This window comes from Lynx canadensis, chromosome A1 (assembly GCF_007474595.2).
Source record: "Lynx canadensis isolate LIC74 chromosome A1, mLynCan4.pri.v2, whole genome shotgun sequence".
Classification (NCBI taxonomy): Eukaryota; Metazoa; Chordata; class Mammalia; order Carnivora; family Felidae; genus Lynx; species Lynx canadensis.
In genome coordinates this window covers 235,159,104-235,175,872 of record NC_044303.2, presented here as the reverse complement: position 1 = coordinate 235,175,872, position 16,769 = coordinate 235,159,104, and the positions used below count along the sequence as shown (strand labels likewise).

Sequence of the window (16,769 nt, the reverse complement as noted above, 5' to 3'; positions counted from 1 at the left end):
ATGTGAGATAATCTTCCCTCTGAGTGCTGCTCTCCTGGGATCCGGCTTTGCTCCGAATACTGCCATGCTACGGCCTTCGTTGGCACTTTCACCCGGCGTTTCCCGGCCCTTCCAAGCACTCAGATTTGTTTCGTTTTCTTTAACAACACGAGAAACAGACTTGGCCGCGGAATAAGCTGGCTCAGATTCTCTCATTAACTGCGATATTGAAATGTCCTTTTATCGTGTTTTCTATTTTTAGTATTTGTAACTTCCTTTTTTAAAAAATTTTCTATGGTGACTTAGGGAAATATTTCCTTTAAAGAGGCACCCGTGTCTGACTCTTGATTTCGGCTCAGGTCACCATCTCACGGTTAACAAGTTCCAGTCTCGCATCGGGCTCCACGCTGACAGTTCTGAGCCTGCTTGGGATTCTGTCTCTCTCCCTCACTCTCTGCCCCTCCCCCTGCTTGTCTGTGCACGTGCATTCTCTCTCTCTCTCTCTCTCTCTCTCTGTCTCTCAAATACACTTTAAAAAAGGCAACATTAGGAATGGTTTTTATATTTTCAGGAGTACATTTAAACTCTCTCAATTCGGGGCGCCTGGGTGGCGCAGTCGGTTAAGCGTCCGACTTCAGCCAGGTCACGATCTCGTGGTCCGTGAGTTCGAGCCCCGCGTCGGGCTCTGGGCTGATGGCTCGGAGCCTGGAGCCTGTTTCCAATTCTGTGTCTCCCTCTCTCTCTGCCCCTCCCCCGTTCATGCTCTGTCTCTCTCTGTCCCAAAAATAAATAAACGTTGAAAAAAAAAAGAATTTTTAAACTCTCTCAATTCAAAATGATGAACTGAACACGTGCCTTTCCTCCCCCTCCCGGTCCTGAGCCGTTACAATCGCTGTGAAGGAATCTAAGGGCCCACAGCTGGGACTGATAAAGCAGGGCAGGGGGCCGTGGCGCTGGAGAGCCCACGGTGTGCCCTGCTGAGACGGCAGGACAGAGGGGGAGGTGAGATGTGCCCCTGGAAGTGAGGCCGTGCACCTGGGCTCTGGACTCAGAGCTGACAACAGTGCCCTCTCCATTCTTGCTCCCCACAAACAGCACATAAGCCCCAGGAGCTCTGCACCCATTTCTGGGGAAAATGCAGTGGGAGCAGGGTTGGGGAAGGAGCTAAGTAAAAACTAGCTATCTGGGTACAGCCAGAGTTAGCAGATGTTGGCATCCCAGAAAAAAATAAATCCACATTTTGGTTCTTAGGGACCCACCAGTGTAGTAGCCGGCCACCTTCTGCCTCGTGTTGCAGGAGAGCCCCAGGAGGCGTGGTCCCCGCAATCACAGGCTCCCACTCAGCTCTTCTGGAACTTTTTCAGAAATGTGCACTGAGGTCAGGGATCGCCAGATAGTTAGAAAAGGTTACATCGTGGAAGAAAAGCAAATGCCTCTGAAGAAAACATCATTCCAGAAGCAAAAGGGAAATGTTTTAGAAACAAATTGTAACATCAGGGGATGCTGGGCCTCGGCAGGTGAGTGGCCAGAGGGACGCGGTGCCCTGGAACGTGACCCAGCAATGTTCAGGAATGGACTGCTGGTGTGACTGACAAATCGCGTGTCCGATAAGAGTTCTGCATCCAAATCCACAAAGAACTCTCAAATTTCAACAATGAAAACTTCAGAACAATCTTTACCACGGGCAAAAGATTTGAACAGACTCTTCATCAAAGAATACATACAGGCGGCAGGCCAGTAAGTAGGTGCAAAGACGCTTACCACCTCTAGTCATTAGGGAAACGCCAATCACACCACACTCCCATCCCTTAGAATAACTGAAATCGAAGAAAACGACCAACGAAGGCTTGGTGACGAAGCAGAGACTCTGAAACTCATACACACTCGCTGGTGGGAATGTGAGATGGTGAAAACACTCTGGCAGTTTCTTTAAAAGTTAGACATACACTTGCTATATGACCCAAGTATTTCACTCCTAGGTAATTGCCCAAGAGAAATGAAAGCGTAGAATGTATACAGAGGCATTTACGTGAATGATCATAGCAGCTTTATTTGCAACAGCCCCAAACTGGAAACAACCCAATTGTCCATAGGCAGGTGAATGACTAACTGTATTGTGGTATATCCATATGATGGAATACTGTGCAGGAAGAGAGGAAGAAACTATGAACAGTAGCAGGAAAATAACGTCTCAGCGTCACCATGCTGACGGAAAGGGGCAAGACAAAAAAGAACGCATGCTGTATTAGGTATGGGAAGCGTTTGCCTGCGGGTGGGGGCTCGGCTGGGGGCTTTACAAAAGGACCAGAGGACACATTCGGGGTTGGTGCTCCTTATCTTGCTTGTGCGATGGTTTCACATCTGTAAGCATCATGTTATACACTTTATAAATACATGTGGTTCATTGAATGTCCATTACACCTCAATGAAGCTGTTTTTAAAAATATAAGTTTATTATACCCGCATTAACAACAGGACGCCATGAAAGCAAAATTATCTGAGGACAGTGACTCTCTGAAATGAGAGAACAAAAATGTGGTAGAAGAGATAGAAGGTGAAATCAAGCCCATCCTAGAAAATAATCACAAAAGGCCAAGAAGCAAGAAACACGAGATGGTGTGGGAGCCCGACATGAGACCGGTGGGTGTCACAGAACAGCACCCTTCCCAGCATTTCTTTGGCCTGGGTGATTTCGGACACTTCTCTCCACAAGAGCTCATCAGAGGTTTGCTTCGAGGTGACCCTCAAGACAGGGCGGGCTCACCAGAACCGAAGACCTTTCTGGTGAAGGAAGGAAGCAAGAGGGAGAACAGTTCACTGGAGAATAATACAGGGTTTGCCGTCGTGAGGAAACCCAAAGCAACACTACCAACACCACACGCAGAGAGCGAGTGTCGTAAAAGTATGAAAATATGGATTGGAGACTCATTAGGCCCATGACTGTGGTTGTCCTTGAAGATGAGGGGACTGAAGAGGGAATCTAGGTGATTGTCACATTCTGTGATGGGCATTTCTTCTTGTTTGAGAAATCTGAAGCAAATAGATCAGATCTGGTTTTTTGGATGTTACTATTTATACTGGGTGGTTATGTTATACTTTGTAGTTTTATGTATTGTTTATTTCTTAACCAAAATGAAAAGAATACAGAGAAGGCCGTGGAGCCTAGACTGTGAGGAAAGTATGTAAATGGGAAGGGAGAAAATGTGTCTCAGGGTGGGGCCCTGGGGAGCCCCACGCAGGCACCTGTGGCTGCCACTGTGTCCTTAGGACCGAGAGTCTTACCCTGTTCTTTCCTGTCATCAGTTGTTATTCTGGGGCTGGGGGTCACCTAGGGAGTTCAGTTCAATGACAGTTCCTGCAGACTGGGTGGGGCAGTTTAACAGGATCAACACTATATCCCCCAAGCCCTGGTACCCAGGGGAGTAGCACAGGGGCAGGTCACCCGATACGTGGCCCACTGTGGTCAGGCTCGCATCAGATGACAGAGGTCAAAGGCAGAACACAGTTTTGTCCTCAGGAGACCTGCGGTCTAGTGTGGAGACAGACGTACCATGAGAATACAATGGGATGTTTGCGTTATGGAAAATTACGAGGGCAGAGGGACCTCCAGTCTGCTCAGAGAGTGTGGCTCCAATATGACTCGAGGAGAAACGGTCTCGGCAGAAGTCATACCTGTAGGGGCCGAAAGTGTGGGAGAGCCCCTGCTCTTCCAAGGAGGCTTTCCCAGGGCTGCATTTAGGCTGATGTTGGTGAAAATAAAGTGAGAAGGGGGGTAGGGGATGGGCGCCAGGGTGAAACGGACAGGGGAGCAGCAGATCGAGAAGGTGCCCACGTGGCAGCTGAAGGACGGTGGAAAGACCCTGTCGCTCGGCACCCTCTGGCGACGCCTGCGCGGGAGGACGTGAGCCCCACGCGTGGACGCGCTTCTTGTGGTAGCGTGGCGGGGGCGCAGTGCAGGTGGCGGGGCCGTGGCTGGGAGACGGGCAGGGAGTCTCCATAAGAGAAAATGAGGATCGGAACTAGAGAGTGTGGGAGGGGGTGAATATGAACCCCATTTGGGAGCTGGCGGTTGAAGGCTGTATTTTTAAACGAGCGTAACATTCGAACAGACGTTTCACTAAAGATGATACACCTGCAACTGAGAAGTACCGGAAACGATGTTTAACCTCTTTACTCACTAGGAAAACGCAAGTTAAAACCGTTACCACGTACCACACAGGTGGCAGAAGGGCTGAAATGAAGGGGCCAAGTGCTGGCGAGGGGCCCCAGCCGCCCAAACCGTCACCCTGCATCACGGGGGGACGTGAGAGAGTGAGGCCACTCGAGGGAACTTCCAAATTCCGATTTCCTTCCCTTCTTTCCTCTTCTCTCTTTCTCTTTCCCTTCCTTTCATTTTTTCATTCTCTCTCCCTCTCACTTTTTTTTTAATTTTCAGAATTTTAATGCTAATCAAAAGCCCAGTAATTCATGGTCTTACTTTTTACCACTATTTGGTCACAAACGGCAAACGCTATTGGTCTACAACATCATCATCTATCCATACACAAGAGCAGAACATTTTCTTAATCTTTTAACTCTGAGTTTCCAAGTTTAGCTGAATTTCTGTTGAAACTTAGGTTTTAGTCATAAACAATTGAATTAAAAAACATTTTTTTTTTGCATGTTCTTTGAAGGACATTCACGGTGTGAATCGAATTTAGTAAAAGCACCACTACCAAGTTTAGAAATTACATTTCTGACATTCATCATCCCTGGACTTAAAATTGCTGAAAGCTTTCTCCTTCAGTGTCAAAGATCTGGAGTATTTATCCCGTGGCATACTGAATTAGAAGCCTGTTGTTAGAGGATTTGGAAATGGTTTGTCACATGCTGAGTGTAGACTAACACGGCCAGATATTCCAGCTCAAGTCGACAGGCAAAACATCATCGAGACTTAGAGTTCTGTATCGAGTTCTGTATTTAAGAGAGTAAAATTTCAATTTGGATAAATAAAACTAATTTCACTTTCAAAGGCCTGACATTGTAAAGAATGCAATGTGCACACAAGAACCATTACCACACCCTTGCCCCACTTCACTCTTTCGAGAAACTTGCAGCTGGTCAAGCAGGGAAGACGTTTGATGAGTCATAACCCAAGAGTTCACAGGCTCTTACAGTAGCTGGCTTTACATAGAGCTCTCAGATGTTAAGAGTTGAAATCTATAAAAGTTTATTCTAAATATGCCAGTTACCAAAATATGAACATTTTCCCAGTAACACTCAAAAGTCATAACTTAATTTATACTACTGTACTATGGATATAGCATCGATATACTATGTATATACCATAAGACACTAGTATACTATGAATATAGCATATATATGCTATGCATATACTATAAGAAACTATACTATGGATATAGCATATGTATGCTGTGTATATACTATAAGTCATACTACTATACTCTGTGTGTATACTATAGTTATATATGCTATACTAAGTTACAATACTTCGTTAAATATTTTTACATTTACATCACATAGTTTAAAAACTACAGGTTTGCTCAAAGTGAACCTTCACTGGTTGGACCAGAAAAAAAGGGAAATATTATTAACTAAAAATATCAATTTTAATTAACAAAAATTTAAGCCTTTTTTTAAATTGAAAAAAAAAAACTAGTCCAGAAGTGGCCTCATCCCATAAAGATGGGCCTTTGCCCAAACACAGTGAAAGAGACCTGAATAATTTCCTATCTTAGTTTCCACTCTGTGCCTTAGAATCCCTCACTCCGTCACCCTCTGACACACAGCACAGCATCTGCAGAAGATGTGACGGTAACGAGAGTGTATGGACCGTCAGACACACATTCAGCAGGACCAATAGGTCGATTGTCAACATGCTAAATTGTCCAGATATTGAGTGGTTGGTTCTACGCTAATTACTTACCTCGAACGTTGGCATTTTCCCAAGTTATTGCCTGAAGAGCGTGCCAGCGGCCGTCCTAAGCAGTAGACCACCCAGAGTGTTCCCTTCACACGAGCTGGTCAGTGCCCCGGAGGCCGGCCGCCAAGGATCCGAGGCGAGCACTGCACGGCCTCGTCCGCGGTTACACCCACTGTCCGCCACCGACCACGAGAAGACCCGGTAGGGAACCTGGAATGATGGCCCGGGCTCAGAAAATTGTTAAACGAAGAGAACGACTTCCACTTTGCCTCTCAGCTGGACGAGAAGGCCAAGGTCGAGTAGCTCCACGCTTCAGGGAGAGCGGGGACACGGCAACAAAGCCTGAGACTCTGGGTCCCGAAGCGTCCCGCGGGGAGCTGGTGGCTTTCAGGAGGACAGTCTGCAACACTGTACCGGTCTCTGCCTCTGGCTAAAGGCCATTCACGTCTGCTGCCACACGCAACTGCCTGTGTATTTTCAGACCTATGACAGTCGTGGATGCCTATGGGGGTGCCTGTGGGAGTGTCCCGTCAGGGGGCCCTGTGGGGCAGAAGCAACTTCTAGAAGCTAAAGCCTCTCCCTAGGCCAGTTTGAGCCCCTACATCTGCCTCTCTCCTGTTACTTGACCTCCTTCTCAAAGCCCTCACTCAGCCCCAACTGGCTTTGCCAAGGATGACATTTGCAGTTTCCTTGGGCTACAGTGAAGTCCAAGATCACCAAAGAAATGGCTTTAGAAGCTGTACTAAGTATGATTCAGTGGTTCCCGGCCCTGCGGCCTTCCACTCCCCCCGGGGAGGACCCACTGCCTTGTCAGTTCCCGTGTGGGAACACAGGTCCGCCACCGCACCGTGGGCCCCGCGCCCTGTCCCCCAGGGCCGGCTGGGCAGGAGGCTGCTCTATAGGAAGACGGCCCTGCTGCTGGCGCTGCAGCCTCTCCTCAGGGACCTGTGTCCCAGCCTTACTTGCCAGGGTGGTGGCCCCCAGGCCTCCCTCTGGGAAGTGGGTGCATCCAAGAGCCCCGCCCACTGCTCTGCTCCCTTTGGGGGCGCCCCCCCCCCCCCCCCGAGCCTGGAGGCCCCTCTGAGCTCCTGTGTCCCCACACCTGCCTTCCTCTGCCAAAATTACTCTGCTGTGGCGGCACCTGGGGCTGGGGCGGAGGCAGAAGCCCTTTCCCACCTGTTCTGACCCTCTCCCTGCTTCCGGCCAGGTCTGGAGAGCCCCTCCTTCCACACTTCGGTGTCCCCGGGGGTTGGAGGAGGCAGGTTCCCCTGCTTGTCCTCTGCAACCCAGCTTCTCCATGACGTCAGCTGTTATGCCCAGAATTCGTGATCCCAAAAACCACCAGGGAGCCGAGTCCGATGCAAAAGCAAAGAGCCTTCATTCGAGCTAGCTCGAGCTCAATCCCCTACCTGCACCGAAGCAGCAGCGGTGAGATACCGGAGAGAGAGAGAGCGAGTTTCAAAAGCACAAAGGTTTTACAGGGATCATGGCCTTAGCCAATGGGCTGGGGAAGGGTCGTGGCCTCAGCCGATTGGCTGCCAAAGTGTGGTCCCAAATCAGCAATTATCAGCATCACCTGGAACTTGTTAAAAATCCAAATGTTGGGCCTGGTGGTCACAGACCTACTGAATCAGAAACTCCGGGGGTAGGGCTCAGCAATCTGTGTTTGAACAAGTCTTCCAGGAGATTCTGATGCACCTGAAGTTTAAGAACCACTGTGCCTGAGGATCTCTAACATGTTTGGCCTCAGTGTACACAGAACGTTTCTCACTGGTCACCTATGAGCCATTGGCTGTCAGCCTTGCTGTGCTATATAAATACCTAGCACCAAACGCCATCCCCAGAGACTCTGATGAATTGGTTTGGGGAGGGGTAAAATGCTCCCAGGTCATTCTAAGCCTGGACAGGGTTGAGGGCTCCTGCCTCTGGCCCCTACCTGAGAGAAGCCCTCCCTCTTCTACTCACACTTTCCACGCCTCTCACACTCCCCTTCCTCCCCCCTCAGACTTCGGAAGAATGCATCAATCGGTAGCCTGCTTTCTTAGAAAACATAAGTTACTCAAGGGGAGGAGGCGTGTTCTGAGGTTTGAGCGGGAACATCTTTCTGCGGCCACGTCGGGGACACAGTCACTAGTCGGCCGGCCTAGGTCTGCTCTTTCATCAGCCTTGCGGTTGGGATGTTGCACGCGCTGCAGGGCGGAGGGAGGGACTGGCCTGGCAGGAAGGGGTGGGAGTTGGAGGACATCCCAAGGTTGTCACCATCTTCCGGTCACCAGCAGCATCTGCCTCCAGTGCCCTGAGGGCTCCGTTGCGAAGCTTCTCCCCACTGGGCTTTGCAGCATCTGGCGGGGACCGCCCTCCCACCTTTTACCTGCTTTTCACCCAAACCACGTGTCCTCGCTCCTCGCTCAGCAAGGCCGCTGGGCACGGTCACCTGCTCTCTGGGGACGTGCCGTGGGCTGCCACCTAGGGAGGACTTCACCCACTGGCCATGTTGGTTGAAGTTGAACCGCAACGAGGCAGGGGACTCATTGGACCCGTGTCCTCCTCACGGGACGCTTCTCCAGGGCCAGGACTGCACTCAGCACTATTTACTGAACACAGACTACGTGCCAAGCGCCGTCAGAGATGCTCCGACGGATGGGCAGCTGAAGCAGTCCCCGCCCAGGCGCCGTGAAACGCAAGAAACTAGTGAATAGCTAAAATAATGACCGGTAGGAAAAAGTGACAGAAATAAACACGAGGCCGAGTGAGGGGCTCACGGTCCATCCCAGGCCATTGTGGTGGCCAAACCCTGATCAGTGCACTCCAGCCCTCTCCCACTGTCGCCCTCCTGAGGACACACTTCCCTGTGTCCTGCCTGTAGCAAGCACAGGCTTCATCGCGGTGCATTCTTCCTCAAACCCTTCTAGGTCCTTCCATGCTGACTGGATCCAGGGGCATCTACTGCTCTGGGTTCTGGGACGCTGTCCCACGATTCCACCTCGAGAATCGCTGATCCTGGTGGGTAGGACCCTACATTACAGGAAGGGAAGTGCAGGAGGGGCCGCACGTCAGGGGCCAGCTCCTGAGGGGAAGCCTCGCCCTCCCCTAGCCAGCCTGGAGGGGAGCGGGAGGGGGTCCTGTGGACCAAGCCCCCCCCCCCGAGGCACACTTGCACCCTGTGCTCTGAGATTTGCAGTCGCTGCTGGGAGTCAGGGAAAGCACTTTAGCTCTAAAAAACTCATTTGAGTCAAGGTGCCTGGGTGGTTAAGCGTCTGACTTCCGGCTCAGGTCATGATCTCACAGTTTGTGGGTTCGATCCCCACATTGGGCTCTGTGCTGTCAGCTTGGAGCCTGGAGCCTACTTTGGATTCTTTGTCTCTCTCTCTCTGCCCCTCCCCACTTGTACTCCGTGTCTGTCTTTGTCTCTCTCAAAAATAAACATAAAAAAACCCCACCTCCTTTGAATCAAGATTTTACAAAACTTAGATTCGAATCCCTTGTTCAGAAATCCATTGTTCAGAAACCGTTTAGAACAGTTGGGGGAAAAAAGACATCAGATACGATGCCAATAGATGGAGAATTCACAAGAGGTAAAGTCACATCTTGCTTCTTTTCTGGAGACGTGTGGTGGCTGCTTTGAGGACCCAGCTGTGCTGGCCGTCTGAGGCCTCACACCTTGGAGACTTTCACCAAATTCGTCACAAGGGATGGTGCCAGGCCGGCCCACCACGGCCACGAGTCGCTGCCCCCGCTGTGCCAGGCAGGCAGCACGAGGCCGCACACTGAATGCACCACCCTGTGTCCAGGTGTCTCGGGCCACCTGGTGCACTGTGCGTCCCAGCTTCTAGCACTGGTAGGACCTCACTCAGGCTCAGCTGCCTCTCTCCCGGCCCCGATGCCAGGCCTCTTCCTCCCCCGGATCCCTCCCTCTTCCTTCCATCATGTCCCAACCTGCCCCGTGAGTGTGAGTTTTAGGGGGCATGGATAACCTGTTCACTAGAGGACACGTGTCCCCGGGCCACAGGCTACCTCCACCTTAGTGTAGACCAGTTAGGACACGCAGAGCAGTTGAAAACACCGGGCTGAACCCTGGCTCCACAGTCTCCTACCCATGTGACCTTGAACAAATCATCCAAATCCTGTGCCTCCGTTTCCTCGTTTGCAAAAAAGGGTAATAGCATTGGCCACCTGGCACAGGTGTGAGCATTATGTAAAATAACACTTGGAAAGGGGCGCCTGGGGGGCTCAGTCTGTTGAGCGTCTGACTTCAGCTCAGGTCATGATCTCGCAGTTCGTGAGTTCGAGCTCTGCGTCAGCCTCTGTGCTGACAGCTAGGAGCCTGGAGCCTGCTTCGGATTCTGTCTCCCTCTCTCTCTCTCTGCCCCTCCCCTGCTCACTCTCTCTCTCTCTCTCTCTCTCAAAAGTAAATAAACATTAAAAACTTAAAAAAAATAACATTTGGAAAGCTCTCAGACACTGTTGGGCACATGGACGTATTTAATAAATACTAAAAAAATAACGTCTGCACTGTTGGAGAATACCAATATGGAGCCTCCGACTCTGGACCCATATGCTGTTGAAATCACCCATTCGGGAGAAGAATACTGTCTGCCTCTTGGTCTCAGCTAGATTCCTTCTTAGGACCGTGAGCACCTTCACCTCCTTGTCTCGTGCTCTGAAAGTGACATTTCTCCCTGCAGAAGTACAGTATTTAATAGCTCTGTAAGATGTGTGGTTGTAGGATGCACCTACAGCGGTCCCGCGGTCCCTCCCTCCTGCTAGGCTCATATGACCAGGCTAGGCTCACAGATGACTAGGATCATATGTATAGAACTTAGTATATGGAATTGGCTTACGCAATTATGAAGGCCGAGAAGTCCCACAACCAGCCACTCGCAGACCGGGACTCAGGAAAGTCAGCGGTGGGTGTGGTTCCAAGTAGCTTGAATCCAAAGGCCTAAGAACCAGGAATGCCAACAGCATGAGGGCCAATGTCCCAGCTCGAAAAAGGCAGAGAGAAAGACATTCTCACTCTGTCTTTTGTTCTGCACAGGCCTCCGTGGGACTGGATGAGGCCCCCCCGCACTGGGGAGGACCGCCTGCTTTGCTCAGTCTATCAAAGCAAATACTGTCTCATCCAGACACACCTTCACAGACATGCCCAGAATCAAGCTGAACCAAATATCTGGGTACCCCTGTCCTCCTCGTCAAGGTAACAGGGAACTAACCGTTACGTCCCCTCATGCAGAGGTGCTAGGAGGATTATAATTACACATATGTGATTATGATACACAAGACTGTAACACCCATCTTGTGAGGAGATGCCCCCCCCTCAGCTGGCTTCTTCAAAATCACTTTGGAAGCTGCCCCCCAGAGAAGGCCACACGGCCAGTAGACTCCCAGCAGGAAACAGAAGCCCTCAGTCCCACAGCCACCGGCCTGGAAGTAGATCCTTTCCCAGACGAGTCTCTGATGAGACCCCAGCCCCACTGACACCTTGTCTACAGCCTGGAGAGGCCCTGGGCAGAGGACCTGGCTAAGCTGTGCCTAGATGCCCGAGCCTCAGATACTCTGAGGTCATGAATGTGTGTGGTTTGACCCCTCTACGTTTGTGGTGCCATCATTATGCCACGATAGACAACTAATACGATTACAACGCCCACGAGCATAAGGGTTTGCTTTTTTTGAAAACCACAATTGTCCAGGGACGGGAAACTCAAAATGGCTGAGACGAATATCCATGTGTCAAGATATCAGTTCTCCCTGGCAAAGAACAGACCTTGATGGCCTTTGGTCTGTCTGTCTGTCCCAACCCCGCTGGCAGTAGAACGCTCTGGTCATAATGTTCTGGCTGCTTTGGGTCATTTCAACACCCAAAGCGTAGGAAGAGAAAAACAGAACTGCTAGGTAAGCAAACCGGTTTCCCTGGACTTTCAGGACCTCACCGTGGAGGAATGGGGTCTAAGTAACACTACCAATCGACTGAAAACCAGTTTGGAAACTGTTGGAAGGAGACGGCTTTCCTGGGCTTTATTTTTTAAATGACATTCTCCCCTTTCCCTGAAGACAATGGGGCCGGAAAGTCACATTTCTGTCACTGCTGACTAACGGAATCCAACGATAAAATTTCAGAATGCTCACCTGTCATTTATAAAAAAACCCACATCTCTGTCAAAGATGATACAAGTGAACTATTACGTTGTCATTTCTTCAATGCCTGGTTCCACTAAGGCAATCAGTTTTTACTTAAAATGAATAGCTATCCGATAGGCAATATAAAAATCCTTCCGCATTTAGTGGTCTGTCTAGATATCTGCTGGCAAACGGACAGTTGTCTGTCTGTGGGGCGGAGCATGAGGGGTTAGACACCTGCATTCTGGAAGAATGATGGCCTCTTTCTCCCACTAAGCAGGAAACAAGACCTGGGCTGGAGCATAGATGGTTGAGGGAGGGTCTCGGAGGGACTGGCTGTCTTCACCTTTCGTGCGGCTAGTCCTGTGATGAGCGTTGTTTCTGCCTTGAATGGGAAGGGAACATGGAATTTATGTCCCTGGAAGGCAGATGCAGGCTTATGTCCCCAGAAGGCAGATGCTGGCCTCCTGGTAGGAGGACAGCCTTGTCCACAGTGGCCCTTTGCCAGGGGACCTCTCCAGCTTTACACTTCCTTTAAGAAGATGCTGGAAACCAGGTGGCTTTATGGATTACACTGGAAGGATGGGTTCTTCGGCATCTACAGAAGAGCTGATTAAGAAAGAATGACCAAGGGCCGCCTGGGTGGCTCAGTCGGTTAAGCGTCCGACTTCGGCTCAGGTCATGATCTCGCGGTTTGTGGGTTTGAGCCCCACATCAGGCTCTGTGCTGACAGCTCAGAGCCTGGAGCCTGCTTTGGACTCTGTGTCTCCCCCTCTCTCTCTCTGCCCCTCCTCCAATCACACTCCATCTCTTTCTCTCTCTCTCTGTCTCTCAAAAATAAATAACATTAAAAAATTAAAAAAAAAAAAAAAGAAGAAAGAATGACCGAGATTGTTAAAACTCTGTGTGCTGGAGAGAATATGTGGGAAGCCTTTGTGTGATGCTCAGAGCCGACTGAAAACCACAGTCAGTGAAGGGGCCTTGGCCCAGACCACAAACCCCAGATGATGTTACAAGACACGTCACTTCCCATCTTGCTCAGAGCGACGCTCCTCGGAGCGCGGCCAGGACGGGAACGAGCAGTAGGAAGCTCGTGGTCAGGCTGCACAAGTGTGGGTGAGTTTAGGAAGAGTTTGGCCTGGATACCCGGGAACAATGAATTAAAGAGACATTTCGGAAAGCAAAACGTTCATCAATTCCCAATGCTTAGGGAGAAAAAGCATCGAAGCCTCTAGGACCAGTGCTGCGTGCCCGCTGACTGTTGCAGGGTCCCGTTAAGTGTCGTGGCCCACAGCCACCCAGCTGTCATGCAGCCCCACCTCCAGAGGTGCACCCGAGAGCAGACAGCGTCCAACTGGAGATTGCAACAGCTCAAGGGTCATGGTCAAACTGGACACCGAAAGTCCTGGCCATCATATTCTTTTTTTTTTTTAATTTTTTAAAATTTATTTATTTAGATTGAGACAGAGAACGAGAGTTGGGGAGGGGCAGGGAGAGAGGGAGAGAGAATCCCAACCACACAGAGCCCAACGTGGAGCTTGAACTCACGAACTGTGAGATCATGACCTGAGCCGAAACCAAGAGTCTGACGCTTAAGCGACTGAGCCCCCCTGGTGTCCTGGGCCGTCACATTCTTACGAGTAGATGTTTGCTATCCCTGCTGATGTCTGTATATTAATACTGTCAGCCCATGGTGGTGAGGATAGAGCCACCGCTCTGTGCATCTCTCGCTGAACCTGACTCGGTGGTCCTCAGTGTTACCGTCCTAGTAAGTAGTGGCTTAGGGAGAATTTTCTGGAGCAAGCACAGACACTGAACTTCTTCAGTTTGACAGAATTAAAAGCAAGCTGGTTCTGTCAGTGAGATGATGATTTTCTTTCTCTCTTCAAATCCAGCTGGCCTGGCCTAACACACACACGTGAGAGGTAGGATTGTGGAAATACCTCACATCTCTTAGTGTCTTACTCTTTGCAAAGTAGTCAGCAGTCTGGATTGGTTGCTTTCGCTCCATGGCAAAGCGGCAAAATCTGTTCTCAAAGGCTCCACGTGGCTGGGAAAACTTCATTCCCAGCTGGGACCCCCTAAGGAGGGGGTCTTATTTATTTTGAGAGAGAGAGAGAACGAGAGCAAGAGTATGAGCGGGGGAGGGGCAGAGAGAGAGGGAGAATCCCAAGCTGCCTCCACCCTCAGAGTAGAGCTTGACACTGGGCTCGATCTCAAGACCATGAGATCATGACCTGAGCTGATAATCAAGAGTCAGAAGCGTAAGTGACTGAGCCACCCAGGGGCCCCTCTCCATTACTTTCGAAAGATGTGTTAAGAGAAGGTTTGGCCCAATTAGTCTAGAAACATATTTCTCTCATAATGATAAGCCAATTTATTCTGCTTACGAGAAGAAATATCTACATTAGGCCCACGAAGAAGAAGAAGAAAAAAAAATATCTGGGTAACAGGCATATGAACAAACATTCAATATCAAATTAAAACCACCCCAAGGTACCACTACATGCCTATTAGAATAGTCCACATCCAAAACCCTGACAACCCCAAATGCTGATGGGGTGTGGAGCACAAGGAACTCTCGTACATTACTGACGGGAATGCAACTTGGGGCACCCACTTCGGAAGACAGAACTGACCCCATTCTTACCAAGTGATCCAGCGTGTCAACTCACCTGGTTGAAATGAGCTGAACATTTACATCCACCCCAAACCCCACACACGAACGCTTCTAGCAGCTTTACTTACAATTGTCAAAGTTTAGATGCCTTCCAATAGGTGAGTGGATAAAGACACTGGTCCATCCAGACAGTGTGATATTTACAGAGATCAAAAGAAATGAGCTACGAAGCCACAAACAGACAAGGAAGAAATTTGACCCATTTGCCACGTAAAAGAAGCCAATATGGAAAGAGTTTATGCTGTATGACTCCAACTGCATGACATCCTGGAGGAGGCGGAACCACGGAGACGATAAAAAGACCAGTGGTTGCCAGGGGTTGGGGGTGGGGAGAGGGATGACGCGACAGAGCCCAGAGGATTGTTAGGACAGTGAAACTACTCTGTATGATACTGTAACAATGGACACACTCCATTGTGCATTTGTCCAAACCCACAGGGTGGATAGCACCAAGGAGGCACGCTAACGGAGACCACGGACTTCGGTTCCTAATAATGGATTGTTATCATAATGTTATTTCATTATAGTTAGGTTTATCGCTTAAATTTTAATCTATTTTAGTTATTAAGTTTAAATGCTATTTGTGTTTTCCTCCATTTGAATTATCACTACACTATTAATATCTCCAGCTGTTACAAATGTGCCATGCTAACGGACGATGTCACTAACAAGGGAATCTGTGTCCAGGGAGAGCACAGTAAGAACGGTAAACGGGAACGCCTCTTCCCGCCCAATTTCTGAGGCTCGGATTTTCACGGGGCTCTGCTCCAGCGCCCTCCTGCTCAAGGCGGCCAGGAAAATGGACACTTGACTCTGAGCCGCTTCACAGAGCCCTTGTGCTGGACGGATTTCTCACAGGCAGGTGTGTGAACTCCCAACAGGGGCTGCCCTCCCAGGAGTCGATCCCAGGACCCACTGGCACAGCTTGCCCCTTCTGCAAACCAGACCATCTGAAGGGACAGCTAAAGTGGGACGGGCCTGCCCCACGTGGTTCTATCTCAGGTGGCACTCTGGGGCACGTTATAAAAAGATGCCCTTCTTGCGGCGCCGGGCTGGCTCAGTCGATTAAGCATCTGACTTCGGCTCAGGTCATGATCTCTGGGTCGGTGAGCTTCGAGCGCCGTGTTGGGCTCTGTGCTGACAGCTCGGAGCCTGGAGCCTGCTTGGGATTCTGTGTCTCCCTCTCTCTCTGCCCCTCCCTGCTCATGCTCTGTCTCTGTCTCTCTCTCTCAAAAATAAATAAACATTAAAAAAATTAAAAAAAAAGAAAGTTACAAAAAATAAAAAGGTGCCCTTCCTCAAGACACTTCACATCTATCTGTCAGAAAATTGTTGCAATGTTCTGATTATTTCAGAACCAGACCCTTCCGTCCTCCTATATTACTGTTTAGAGAAACATAAACCTGTGCCGTTCACACCTCTGAGGGCGTCCCCGAGATGTGGTACCCCAATTCAGCCACCACCCATCAGCTCCTGGCACATCCCCGGCTCGTGATGGACTCCCTGGACGACAGACCAGGACCCAGAGAAGCTTCCTTCTCCATACTCGCACGCCCAGCTTAGGACCCAGAGACATTTCAGATGATGGTCAGAATCCCTTTGTGCAACCTCATCAGGAGTCCTTTGTTTCTTAGATTAGTAGGAAACAAACGGGCTATTGTCCCACATGTCTACGTATTTCAATCAGTTGATTGGACTCAGTTCTGCCTGACCAGAAAGGGTTTCTATCTTGAGTCCTTTGGATAGAGAAGTCTTGGGACACAGTCCTAAATCTCCAGGGGACAGACTCCCCACACATCTCCCTCTGGTACTAAGTGGCAACTTGGGTCCTGAGAATGTCCGATGCCCACATCTTTGGGCTTTTTTTTTTTTTTTTCCTATTATACGTAACAATTTAATATAGAAGAGATACTATTCAAAGAAATAGAGGGGCGCCTGGGTGGCTCAGTCGGTTAGGCAGCCGACTTCGGCTCAGGTCACCATCTCGCGGTCCGTGAGTTCGAGCCCTGCGTCGGGCTCTGTGCTGACAGCTCGGAGCCTGGAGCCTGTTTCAGATTCTGTGTCTCCCTC

General features: G+C 49.9%; 1 long non-coding RNA gene across 1 annotated transcript; it reads right to left on the bottom strand.

Moving 5' to 3' along the window:
• Positions 1–2,413: 2,413 nt before the first annotated feature.
• LOC115525569 lies at positions 2,414–14,928 on the bottom strand. The gene is made up of 3 exons (XR_003972394.1): positions 14,768–14,928; positions 5,906–6,112; positions 2,414–4,932 (listed from the first exon to the last, which is right to left on the bottom strand). It is a non-coding gene; the product is annotated as an uncharacterized LOC115525569 (long non-coding RNA).
• Positions 14,929–16,769: the final 1,841 nt, after the last annotated feature.